This window comes from Elaeis guineensis, chromosome 7 (genome assembly GCF_000442705.2).
Source record: "Elaeis guineensis isolate ETL-2024a chromosome 7, EG11, whole genome shotgun sequence".
In the NCBI taxonomy this organism is placed as follows: domain Eukaryota; kingdom Viridiplantae; phylum Streptophyta; class Magnoliopsida; order Arecales; family Arecaceae; genus Elaeis; species Elaeis guineensis.
In genome coordinates, this window is record NC_025999.2 from 41551827 (window position 1) to 41566206 (window position 14380).

Genomic DNA, 14380 nt, shown 5'->3' on the forward strand with positions numbered 1-14380 from the left:
TCACTCCAGTGTCTCCACACCATAGACTCAAGACATATCTATCCTAAGAAAGTGATTGTACATCAACCTTTCGGATCGATCGCTATCCTCGTGATGATCCTATGGTCAGGAGCTGTTTATGAGTTAGTTATGTAAATTCATGCCTTAAATTTTCAACTCTTGAAAATATGAATTAACATTCCTACTGACTCAAAGAATGTATCACAGACATAATATACACAATGTGATAGTAGAATAACCCTTTTATTCATTTATAGTCAAAATTATAAATTTGCCCTTATATTTATACAGGAATGTGTTAGCCAATCTGGCATCTAGGGCACACATCTAACAGCATGCAGTATAGCTCTGCTCACCATACAACTCTTATAAATGAGTGATCATGATCCAAAAATGGACATATGCACGTACTGACTTTGCAGACATGGATGCTAGCACATAGTACTTAATCCAACTGTCTGTTGGGAAATGTGTCTCAAAAAGCCAATCGTCAAGCTGTTGACGGTTGAGCAACCAAGTATTGTAATTGATTTGTTAATAAATAAAATATATTTGAAATTTTCATCATAAGCTTTCATCTTCTAATGAACTCCGTTGTTATGATGAAGTCCTTAGGACTATTTAAGTTCGATAAAGAGAGGATTTATCGATTAGTCCTTAAAACTGTTCACGACCAAATGATAGGCTGTTAATAAGGACGACTGCTTCTATCAAGCATAGGTCGCTGTAGGCCATATGGGTTGGTTGTCCTCTTAACCAAGGAGTGTGGAGACACTGGTATGGCATACAGGTGAGATGTAAGGGTACATCGTCATTGAACGTGACCAACTCCAGAGCATTCTGCTGTCGAGAATGTCTCTGATGGGATATAGGTATAAATGTCCCTTAGACTTGAGATCGCCTCATTGACTTGCAAGCAACTCACTGTGCTTTGGTACTGGACTAACTGAATTTCTAATTCAGGGATGGAAGGCTTCTGGGCACAGTCAAGTACTTGCGAAGTCAGAGTGTGATCGAGATGGGATTGACCACTCCAAGAGTTGGAGAAGAATGAGTCGCTGTATTTCAATTTAGCAAAACCTTGGCCAGGGTAATCCATCAGATGGATTTGATATTTTGAAATACAATGTGGACAACCTGATCAGAGTTGACAGTTGAGCTCTGGGGTATCCTATGATCATTTTGGTCAAGGGGATGAATTATATGAAAACTATATCCGCATGGGTTCTAAGGATGTTGTTCTACACATTCGACCTATCCGGACGTCGGGTACCATTGCTAGATGGTCACTTCGATTGGTATAGAAATTTGTTTCTATGCTACCGGCTTAGGTTCGGACCTATGAGGTCACACACATTAGAGTTCATGATCCGATCGGATGGTTGATCAACGATTAAGAATCATTATAGGGTTAAATAATCAATACGATTGACATTTAACCCAGTGCAAGTGTTGCAGGAGGATCGATTAGCAATTTGATTGCTAATTGGCTTAATTTGATTAAGCCAATGGGCTGAGATTAAGTCTAATTAAATATGATTTGATTAGATTTGGTTTGGGCTTGATTGGATCAAGTCCAATTGGTTTATTGGATAAGCCAAGTGCAAGGAAAGACTAGTCCTAGTTCAACTAGGACTTGGGTCAATCTAATTTCTAATTTGATTAGAAAATTAAATCAGATTTAAATCTAATTTAAATCTGATTAAATTAGGTTCCTAATTGGGTTAAGACCTATTTTAATTGGGTTGATCTAATTTTGATTTGATTTAGTTTGGGAAACCAAATTAAAACAAGTTATGAGACAGAATCCTAGTAGGACTAGGATTCCACCTTGCGCCACATAAACCTTCTCCACGCCCTCTCTCTTATTCAACGCCAATCTCCACTTATTTTGTGCGACAAAAGCCCTCTCCCAGATCTCTCCCACGTTCACAAAAGGTCTCCTCTCTTCTTTCTTACATGGAAGGTGATTTGGATCAAATCTAAAAGGAATAAGTTTGGATTTCGAATTCTATGAGATAGAGTTTTAGAAATCCAAAACTCTTTCAATTTTGCACCGAATTTATCCAAATTTTTTTTGGAATTTTTGTGGCTTTTAGGGTTTACATTGTACACCCTTTTCTGGTGATCCATGCATGAAAATATGGAGGAGGTGCTCAAGAGTTGGGCGTCCCTTAACTTGCCATGTTTGGATAAGCCTTGACTAGGTGTTTGACCTAGACAAGGACTCTATCATATCTCTCTATATAAGATGAGTTTCTTTGTGAAATTTTAAATAGAGATAGACATTTGAGAGAACTTTCTGCCATCCAAAAATCAGAGAGAAATACCTTTGGGTCGTTGAGATATAAAAGATGCAAGTTTGGGTGTCTAGAGAGAAAAACGTGAAGAAGAAGAGGGTCTTCTTCTAGGGTTTTTATTTTCATATCTTTCCTCCTTCCATCTTGAGTTTCCTGAGAGTGTCTCAGATCTGAAACTCCTCCTTCTACTTTGCATCTTTGGAAGAGTCCAAATCAAGAAGAAGGAGGCACCTGATCAACCATCAAAGAAGGATCAGCGCAGTACTAGCATACTGTGCTGATTTCCTGAAGCAGGACTTCTGATCGAGATTCGTTGGCTCGTGTGGACGACTCCTAGAGGCCGGACGCGTGTGCGGCTTGCAACATCATCCTTATGCCCGGATCAGCGAGGTTAGAGCATGTAACTTGCAAGGTAATAGATCTGATCTATTATTTAATACATACATTAGATGTAGCTAGTATAGAAACATGTTGATATGATCAACATGTAGTTCATACTATATTTATATATATTTTAATTTTTGATTTAATGCTATGTAATAATCATGTAATAGGATCTTAGATCTAGGGATTTTCTGATCTTAGAAAATAAATTTTGATTTATTTTAGTCTTCCGCTATATGATCCTGAAAAAGTTTCAAGATCTAACCCTGAAACCCTAGATCTGGTTCCTACACTGTCTTCATCCATCTACTTGTCATAAGCAACTCTTTGCTTAGCAGTACGATGGTTTGATAGTACTATGGATTTCTGATCAAATACATGACTTAACTTTTCTGAGGTCAGGACAATCCTGGGATTTCTGACCCAGTCTTTGTAATTAGTACTGGTCAAATGATTGGTTTCAAGGATATGGGCTAAAGGATTCAAGGTTGACATTGTTTAACTATGAGAGCAAAAATTTAAATTAAACTTTTGTACTTACTTATTATATTTGCTTCCAGGGATTTTAAGATGCAAACAATAACTCTCACTAATTTATCGGATTCCTTCACTCCTCGAAAAGAAAATAAAAATCCTAACATGATAAAGGATTCCTAGTGGGTGCTGTGGTCCCACCGATGATGTGCACCTCATCTAACAGTTATTGATAACATGCACATCGATGTATAGGCAACTCTTTGCCCAGATGCTTCTCTAAGCATGTTGCAGCGACTTGGTCTTTAAGTCATGTGGGCTCACCTAACAGTTATTGTCTATACTTTTTAGTTAAATTCGATCTACCATTTGCAAGTAGGTGCAAGACCATCATTGGGTCCCTCACCTAACAGTTATTGAGCCCAACCCTATCCTTACCTTGGAGCAACTTTTTGTTAATAGAGTGGTTGCGTGTTTTGGATGCAACTGAACTACTGTGACCAACCAAGAACAATCAACACCGGTAGCACGCCTGCACATCTACAATGGTGAAAGATCTATGGACTTAATATTTGTGGAGAGGTTTAAGTTTAGATCTCATCTAATCAGTCATCATATGATTGATCTAATTGGCATAGGCTAAACCAAACCGCTAAGCAACCTAATTTAAGATTTAATCTTCCAAATTGGTCAGGTAAGTCGAGATCGATGGGGGTCCCCCCGTTGCTTTCCTTAGACATTAATAAATTGATCAGATAAGTGAATGGAACCAATTAAATAACCACATCTCATTAACTTGCCTTAGACACTAATAGGTCGATTGATCAGAATTGGTTAGCTCAAGTGAATTGTGCTCAAACCAACGAGCCAAATTAAGTCCATAGATTAATTAATTCTACATATAAGATTCAATCGATTTAATCAATAATAATTATATGATCATTAACTTAATTAATCTGACTCTAATTAATACTTGACTTGGTTTGATCAATTACTTAATCAAATTAGACCCACATGACTCAAATTAAAAATCTTAAATGCAATCCTATTATATGACATAATTAATGGTTTTTTCATGTCCAAAATCTTCATGCACAAACATAAATTTCAAATTTTAAAATCATATTTCAGATCTAAATTCTAAAAATAAATTTTAAAATATGAAAATAATTTTCAAGTTTTAACACACAAACATATATCATATATATGCATGTAAAATCATATCTAAACAAAATTTTAGATCTAAGTAAGATATTATATATCTCATATACTAATCATAGATTAGATTAAAAGCAAATTTATGATCTAAGTATACAAATATATATCACATATATGAATCAAGATTTATATCATATAAAAATTTTAAATTTTATGCACGTATCTATTTATCACATGAACATGAACTAGAATACTTTCTAGATCAAAATTTAGATCTATACATGTAATTACATATCATTCATATGTTCTAAAATTAAACCCAAAATTAAATTCTAGATTTAAAGATCCATTTAAAATTAAACCCAAAATTAAACTCATGGCTCTGATACCACTATTGGAATTCGAGATTTGATGCAAGCGTATATATTTCAAAATTTTATTTTTTAAATACTGTAGTAGGGAACAATATTAAAATACTTTTAAACTAAATTATGCATGCATGAAAATATAAAATCATATAGATTTATTTCATATGCTGAAATTGATGTATGCTGAAATTCAGATTGTGATCAAATCACATACCTGTTTCATAATTTTTTTCTTCAAATCTGGATGTGGAAGAGAAGAGATTCTCTCTTAGCTGCATAAGTATCTGACCTCTATGAGTATCCACTCGAAATCAGCCTAGAACAGCACTCTTTGATCTAAATTTTTTTTTCCAAAAATTTAGCCTGCTGAATCTGAACGAAGCTTGAATCGTGATCAACACTTGATCTCTTTCTTTGATCTTTTTCTTCTCCTCTTCTCTAGAGTTTCTCTTTGCTATGTGCTGCTATCAAATGCTAGAAACTAGCAAAGAAGAGGCACCCAATAGCTTTGAGCATGGAACATCTTGGAATGCACATCTCAAGAGAAGGAGCATGTGGAATGCCCAAGAGAGAAGAGAAAAGGGGAGGAAGAGAGGGCGTGGAGACCTTCTATGGATGTGGGGTCTACTGATTTGGATGCTCTAAGGACTTTAGGAGAGGTCTCTTTAAATAAGCACAAGGATTGAATCCTATTCAATCATATTATACAAGTCCTACTTGCATTGGGTTTCTTATTAACTTAAGTTATCCAACTTACTTTAGGAGACCCTTTAGGCACCAATAATTGGAGCCCTTGCACCCATAATTAGACACCCCAAAATACACCCAAGAGACACTCCATAAAAGAATTAAAAGCCCTCTAATCAATAGACACACCCTACTTGATCAAATCAATATGGCGCCCAAAAATAACTATCAAAGAAATTAATTAGGAACTTGCACCCTTAATTTATATGATCCAGAACCTTAGATACCCAACAATTAAAGTCTCATAAATCTTATTCATGTATATTATTTGCAGGTAATTAAGTTAGAATTATTTTATCAAATAAGTAATCCCAATAGAAAGAGAAATTGGATCCAACTATGTGCGAGCAAGGTTACCATGAACCTAATGGATTTCTCTAAATCTAATTGAGACTTCATAAGCTCGATTGCTTATTTCATGCCTAATCTTTTTGATGTGTGATCCTATAGATTCAATTCTATCTGATAGTGAGATATACAATGATCTCTATCAAGGTATCATTGAAACTCTTTTCAATGGGTCAGAATAATTCTACTCTAATTCAACAAGGATTATCGATCCAGAACAATCCTAGTGAGCTCTCACAATCCATCAATGACACCTAGTAGTATGTAGTGGCAACCCAATAGAACTAAAATAAATCTCTAGGTATAGTTAATGTGTGATTCAATCTCTCTATCATGAGTCTCGACTAGATGGCAGGTCATGGATAAATCGTCAAACTTCATCATCAGTCATATGATAGATTCAATTAGCTCAAGACCAATTGTGACTTCTATGAAAACTCCTTTCCATCAATCACACTACTGTGTCCACAAGCTCTTGGACTTAACCTTTCAAATTTTATAGGACTACTCCTCTCTATCAAGGTCGATACATCCTATCTTAATGTGCACCCCACTCCTACAGTGAACCAACTGTCACCAACATGCACTACAAATTCTTATTGAGAGCCATGTTTATGTGTCAGATAAACTCCAACAGCCTCAGTGCGAGTAGTAGTACCATCTCAAGTCAAAGGATCAATCATACTTCTACAGCATCGAGATAATCACTGATGATCGAATAGAAATCCAAGTGATCTTTTATATGGTCACGCTCAGTACTAGTTGTTCTCTAACAACTATCTGCACTCGTCATCCAGTGCTTCTACACTGTAGACTAGAGACCCATCTATCCCAAAAAAAGTGATTTATACGTCAGTCTATTTGGATCTATCACTGTCTTCTTGATGGTCCTATGATCGGGAGTATTTAAGAATTAAATACATATCTCTAATTCTCAATACCTTGAAAATATGTATCAAAACTAATTTTATGGATGATTCAAGGACACATCACGAATGAAAAAGAACTTGCTCTCTTATTGATCATATAAATATATTAAGTATAAAGTTATACCCTTAATGTATTATAACGTGTCAGTCATATTGGCTTCTAGGACATACATCTAACAATCTCCCACTTGGACTAAAGCCAATTGGCCACAAATTTAAATCCCATCTTCTCAAGGTGGACTTTTATTTTTGGTTGGCTCAACTACTTAGTCAGTGGGTCTGCTGATGTTCAAATCTTAAAATTTGTAAATAAAACCGCAAGCGCACGGTGTGCAGAGTAGCACGACCAGCGAGTACGGGTCGATCCCACAGAGACTTGGTTTTAAAAATGATTTTCAAATCTATGCTCAAGCGAGCTTTAACAAAAATCGAAAGTCGAAAGTTGTTTGCTAAAGACAATAAGACTAAGGATCTAGGGTTTTTGAATCCACTAGATCTAGATTAGGAAATTCTACCTAGAATTTTTCTTATTGATCCTAACGACTACTCCTCTTGTCTTTCCCAAGCATAGATTATGAAGGGACTAAGGCCCAACGATAACCCATCAAGATTCTTTACAGGGGAGTAGTAACTAGGATCCCTTAGGGTTTTCACCTCCTATGCACTGAATCAAGCATGAACTATGAAGGGACTCTGACCCAACTGTAGTTCATCAAAAATTCTTGGCAAAAGAGGAAGAAAAAGAAACCCTAAGAAAAAGAAAGAACCCTATGTAAAATCTCTACTCATGATCTAGCTTCATCGCAAACCCTAGAAGGGATGCTTAGCTAGACATGATCTAAATCTACTTGCAAAATTTAAATACAGAAAAATAAACTACCCTAATTTCATAAATTAAACTATCCTAATAAATTTAAACTGCATAATTTAAACTAACCTAATTGCATAAAATTAAATTGCATAAATTAAACTATCCTAATTGCAAGAAAAATAAATTGCATAATGTAAAGAGATGAAATTGCATAAAAATAAGATTTTATATATAAAAAAAATTTATTACAAAAACCTCAAAGCTCGAGGCTTGAAAAGAGAGCTAAAAAAACCCCACTATCTAGGGTTACAAGCTTGATCAGAAGGAAGAATACATAAAACAAGGGCCTTTGGTGGCTTTTTATAGGCATTTGGGGGTTATAAGGTTTTCAAAACTTTCGATGTGGGACTAAGAGGTTTTAGGGAGTTTATGGTGCGCCGATGGGTCCATGGTCCATGCGCCTGTTGCTGTGGACCAGGCGGCTAACCAGATCATCAAATCAGTTGATTTTTGACCAATTTTGATCTGATTTGACTCGGGTTTGACCCAATTGAGTCTTCTTTCTTCATTCTTCAATTCCTGGGTCAATTTAACTCCGTTTTGCATAAAATTTGCGCCGTTGGAATCCTCTTTCCTTGTTTTTTCTATTGATGATCTCTTCTTCTGCAAAATATAATAACAAGTATCAATTTCTTAATAAAGTTAGATAATTTAGATATTAATTGATACTTTTTATGTCAATTTGTGACATAAATCACACCCCCCAACTTAATCATTGCTAGTCCCTTAGCAATGTACCAAAATAAGATCATATTCCAAAAAGATCTTCCTTTGCAAATTAATTTAAGATCGAAATTCAAGAAGTTTTCTAGTATTACTAAGTAATGAGCTTCGAATTAGAATCGGTAGTCAGTCTACTTAGAAGCTTTCTTAGAGTACACTTAAAGTTTTATAGCACTTGTGTGAGTGATAACTAACTTAGTATTTCAGTATTAACTTGTACAGGCCAATTGTATCATTTTTCATAACTTAGTTCGATTAATTTTTTATACACCCCAGATTAAACAAAGAACTAAGGTAGCTTTCACACTGTTTTTTTTTTTTTTTTTTTTTTTTTTTTTTTTTTTTGCTGAGCATCCTGGCCTTCCCACCACCGTTTGACGCGAATCTCAACACTTGACTTAGGTGAAGAGACCCGGTTACTAGGCTTAGGGCAATCCACATTTACTCTGTGTTTTGCATTTTATTTCAGGCAGGTAGCTCTTTCCTTAAATTCAAATTTCTTCAATTGGGGTGTAGAGAAAATTATCTAATTTAAATAATACTCAAATCCTTAATTGACCTTACAATTAACACCTACTTTACCTTGTTAGTGTGCATGTGCAATTGGAAGTGCTAATAGTCTTTAAATGACCTAAGCCACCAAGAGTCTAACCAGCTAATCTTCTCCGTGACTCACTACATTAGCAAATACTTTCTAACTTACTCTTATTTCTTTTATAGATTAATTTATTTCATATATATATATATATATATTTTTATTATTATTATTTTTTTTTTACATAATATATTAAATGCAAGAAATAACTCATAGTGGAAGGAAAAGGAAATGATAACACCTGATTTTGTTCAAGCTCTCCCCTCAACTTGACCGACATTGTCCCCAATGGAGTTTATCTAATTTATTTGTCCTAAGCAAACTGAAAACAAAGAAAGCATTAGAAATTAAATAAGCTGGGTTGCCTCCCAGAAGCGCTAAGTTTTATGTCTTCAGCCAGACCAAACCTCGAAGCAACTTAATCAGAATAAGTTGGTTCATAAAGAACCATGGCATCTTCAACAGTCTTGACAGGTAATTCCAAGAATGGTTTTAATCGTTGACCATTAACTTTAAAGATAACACCATTACTTGGGTTTTCAATCTCAACAGCCCCGTGTGAAAATACTTCCTTTACTAAAAATGGTCCTGTCCATCTAGACCTAAGCTTTCCTGGAAACAGATGTAATCTAGAGTTATATAAGAGCACCTTTTGTCCGATATTGAAAGTTTTTCTTATAATTGATTGATCATGAAATGCTTTGGTTCGTTCCTTGTATATCCTTGCATTTTCATAGGCTTCATTTCTAAGTTCTTCTAATTCATTCAATTGAAGCTTCCTATGGTTTCCAGCATCGTTCAAATTTGTATTTAGTTGTTTGATGGCCCACATGGCTTTGTGTTCTATCTCAATAGACAAGTGACATGGTTTACCAAACACAATCCTATAAGGAGACATTCCTAGATTGGTCTTGAAAGCGGTTCGGTATGCCCAAAGTGCATCAATTAATTTTAAAGACCAATCCTTTCTATTGGCATTAACAGTTTTTTTCAGGATCTGTTTGATTTGTCGGTTTGACACTTCAACTTGCCCACTAGTTTGAGGATGATATGGTGTGGCCAATTTGTGGGTGACATTATACTTTTTCATCAATGTTGCAAAAGGTTGGTTACAAAAATGGGTTCCCCGATCACTAATGATTGCCCTAGGAATACCGAAACGGGAGAGAATATTTTTTTAAGAAACTTAATGACCATTTTGCTATCGGGTGTTCTACATGCAATTGCTTCTACCCATTTTGAAACATAATCAACTGCTACTAGAATATATTCATTTCCAAAGGAATTTGGAAATGGTCCCATGAAATCGATCCCCCAAACATCAAAAACTTCAACTACCAAGATTGGGTTGAGTGGCATCATGTGTCGCTTGGTGATTCGGCCCATTTTCTGACATTGAGCACAATTTTTACAATATTCGTGAGCATCCTTAAACAAATTGGGCCAATAAAAACCACATTGGAGAACCTTAGCAGCAGTTTTCTTAGACGCGAAGTGACCCCCACATGCTTGATCATGACAAAAAGATAAAATATTCATGACTTCGTTATCTGGGATACACCTTCTAATAATTTGATCAGGACATTGTTTAAAAAGATAAGGATCATCCCAAATGAAATACTTCACTTGGGCAAAGAATTTATATTTATCCTGCTTAGTCCAATGAGAAGGTATCTTGCCTATGGCTAAATAATTTACAATATCAGCAAACCAAGGTTCAGTAGACAAAGACATGAGTTGCTCATCTGGGAAAGATTCATTGATGGGTGGTTCACTAGATGGTGCAACTGGAATTCGGGACAAATGATCTGCTACAACGTTCTCAGTGCCTTTCTTGTCCCTAATTTCTAGGTCAAATTCTTGAAGGAGCAAAATCCATCTGATTAAACGTGCCTTGGCATCCTTCTTTGCTAGGAGATGTCTAATGGCTGAGTGATCGGTGTAAACAATGGTGTGGGTCCCAACCAAATAAGATCTAAATTTCTCTAAAGCAAAGACAACGGCAAGGAACTCCTTCTCAGTTGTGGTGTAGTTAAGCTGCGCATCATTTAAGGTTTTACTTGCATAATATATCACTCTAGGCAGCTTATTTATTCGTTGACCTAAGATTGCGCCCACAACATGATCGGACGCATCACACATTAATTCAAATGGTTCAGACCAGACAGGAGGATGAATGATTGGAGCTGATACAAGTGCATTTTTTAGAAATTCAAAGGATTCCAAGCACTCATGAGTAAATTCAAATTTAGTATCCTTTGCCAAAAGATTAGTCAGTGGACGTGCTACTTTGCTAAAGTTGGCAATAAACCTTCTATAGAATCCAGCATGACCTAAAAATGAACGTATTTCTTTCACAGATTTAGGTGGTGGAAGACTTGCAATTAGATCTATTTTGGCCTTGTCCACTTCAATCCCCTTTTTAGAAATGACATGGCCAAGAACTATTCCCTGTTTGACCATAAACTGACATTTTTCCCAGTTGAGAACTAGGTGCTTCTCCTTACATCGTTCTAGAACTAATTGCAGGTGATTCAGACACTCGGAGAAGGTTAGACCAAAAACAGAAAAGTCATCAATAAAAATTTCTAGAAATCGTTCTATCATATCTGAAAATATGCTGATCATGCATCTCTGAAAGGTTGCCGGTGCATTACATAGTCCAAAGGGCATTCGTCTATAGGCAAAAGTACCAAATGGACAGGTGAATGTAGTCTTTTCTTGATCTTCAGCGGCTATGGGGATCTGGTTGTAACCGGAGTATCCATCAAGAAAACAGTAAAACTCTTGTCCGGCTAGTCTTTCCAACATTTGATCAATAAATGGCAAAGGAAAGTGATCTTTCCTTGTCGCAGCATTCAACTTTCTATAGTCTATACAGACCCTCCATCCCGTTTGGGTCCTAGTTGGGATAAGTTCGTTTGCATCATTTTGGACCACTGTTACCCCAGATTTCTTGGGTACTACTTGAACTGGGCTTACCCAAGAGCTATCAGAAATAGGATAAATTATTCCACTATCTAGGAGTTTCAGAATCTCCTTTTTAACTACATCCTTCATAACTGGATTAAGCCTTCTTTGGGCTTCTCTTGTTGGTTTAGCCTCTTCCTCTAAGTATATTCTATGTTGAACTATAGAAGGGCTTATTCCTTTGATATCTGCTATGGTCCAACCTATTGCCTCTTGATTTGCTTTTAGAACTGACAATAACTCCTCTTGCTTGGGATCTAGGTCTGATGCAATAATTACAGGCAAAGTTTTTTTGGGTCCTAGATATGCATACTTGAGATGTTCTGGGAGGGGCTTCAGTTCTAAAATGGGTGCTTCCTCTATCGATGGTTTAGGTGATGAGTTCACCATCTCAATGATTGGTTCAGTAGGAAGTGTCGATTCCTGATTAATCTGATTTTCTTTAAGTATTTCATTGACATCCTCAGACTCATGGATTAACCAGGGGTTAGACTCTAGGTCGACTTCATCATCACTAATGTCAATGGATTCATAAATACCATCTTGGACTACATTGACATCAGCATGAGAAGAGGATTCCTGTTCTAAGTTAAAAACATTAAGCTCAATGGTCATATTCCCAAAGGATAACTTCATTAGACCATTTCGACAATTGATTTCAGCATTGGCCGTAGCTAAGAATGGTCTTCCTAAAATGACAGGTATATGTCCTTTAGGATTCGCAACTGGCTCAGTCTCTAAAACAATAAAATCTACAGGAAAAATGAAATTTTCAACCTTTATCAGAACATCCTCGACCATTCCCTTAGGGATCCTGAGAGATCTATCGGCTAACTGTAATGTGATCCCAGTAGGTTGAAGTTTTTCTAATCCTAGTTGTTCATACACCGAATATGGAAGGATATTCACACTAGCTCCTAGATCTAGCAAGGCCTTTTTTATATTGGTTTCTCCAATAACACAAGAAATTGTTGGAGCTCCAGGGTCCTTATATTTAATTGGCACATGGCTAGATAGGTATGAACTGACACTTGCAGCCAAAAATGCTTTCTTTGGTACATTAGTGGTCCTTTTCCTAGTGCAGAGATCTTTTAAAAATTTGGCATAAGTTGGAACCTGATGGATTATATCTAAAAGAGGAATATTAACTTGGACTTGTTTAAATACCTCTAAAATTTTGTCTAAATGTTCAGATTTATTGGATTTCAGTCTGTTTGGAAAAGGAGCTCTAGGACTTTTAAGTACTGGACTAGGTGAATTTTCAGTTTCTGGTGCTTGAGGTTGAAAGGTAGTAGTTTTAAAAGGTGACTCGGCAGATGAGTCATCTATATCATCAAGTGCAACTACCTTATTGTCTATTTGTTTTCCTGATCTTAAGGTATGAATGGCATTTATACCATTAACTTGGTTTTCTTGTTGGGGTCGTGGACCATTTTGGTTCCTAGGATTTGGCTCATGTTGGCTAGGTAACCTACCATGTTCTCGTTCACTAATGGTCGAAGCCAGCTGACTTACTTGCATTTCCAGACGGGCTATAGCTTGGGTGTTATTATTTATGAGTTGACCCGTAGTTTGCATAAAGCTGGTATGTGTTTTCATCATGGCTTCTAGGCTTTTCTCTAAAGAGGTAATTTTTTTGTCATTATCATGGAAGCCTGGCGGGTTGTTCATCACTGGGTTGGACCTTAGATTTTGCTGATTGAAATTTGGATTACCTACATTAGGATTCTGGGACCATGAGAAATTCGGGTGATTCCTCCAACCTGGGTTATATGTGGGTGCATAAGGATTGTTCAATGGTCCTTGATAGGTGGCATTCACCTGTGCACACTCATTCGAGTAGGAACATTCTTCTAAGACATGGTTTGGTGCATTGCACCCTTTACACATGGGTGCAGATATTTGATTTACATTGGCTGGTCTCTGTAATTCTAAGGCTTCCAATCTACGTGTTAAGGTTGCAATCTTTGCCTCTGATGCTAAGGTTGGTTGAATTTGATGCATTCCTCCTCTTGAAGGTGTAGCTTTATCAGGTTCCCTAGTTGTTTCCCACTGTAAATTTTTCTCGGCTAGGTCTTCTAAGAATTGCCAAGCTTCAGTAGTTTCTTTGTCCATAAATTGACCTTGGCACATAGACTCTAGCATGGTTCTTGAGTTTGAATCTAACCCCTCATAGATGATCTGGCATAGTCTCCAAGTTTCTATTCCATGGTGTGGGCATTGGGTCAAAAGATTCTTGAAACGATCAAAGTACTTCCAAAATGATTCACCAGCTAGTTGGTAAAATTGATTTATTTCATTCCTAATCCTAGCTGTTTTATGATGGGGGAAATACTTTTTTAAAAATGTTCTCACAAAGCCCTCCCAGGTAGTGACAGAATAGTTTGGCAGACTATAAAGCCACTTCTTAGCATTGTCCTTAAGGGCAAAGTTGATTAATCTAAGTTTGACCTCATCCTCTGTTAATTGCAGTTTCATGGTTGCACATACCTCCTCAAATTCTCTAATAAATA

At 36.3% G+C, this 14380-nt stretch overlaps 1 non-coding gene across 1 annotated transcript; it reads left to right on the forward strand.

Annotated features, from left to right (window-relative positions):
- Positions 1 to 14070: 14070 nt before the first annotated feature.
- Positions 14071 to 14177, forward strand: LOC140859527 (small nucleolar RNA R71). Its single transcript, XR_012143064.1, has one exon. It is a non-coding gene; the product is annotated as a small nucleolar RNA R71 (small nucleolar RNA).
- Positions 14178 to 14380: the final 203 nt, after the last annotated feature.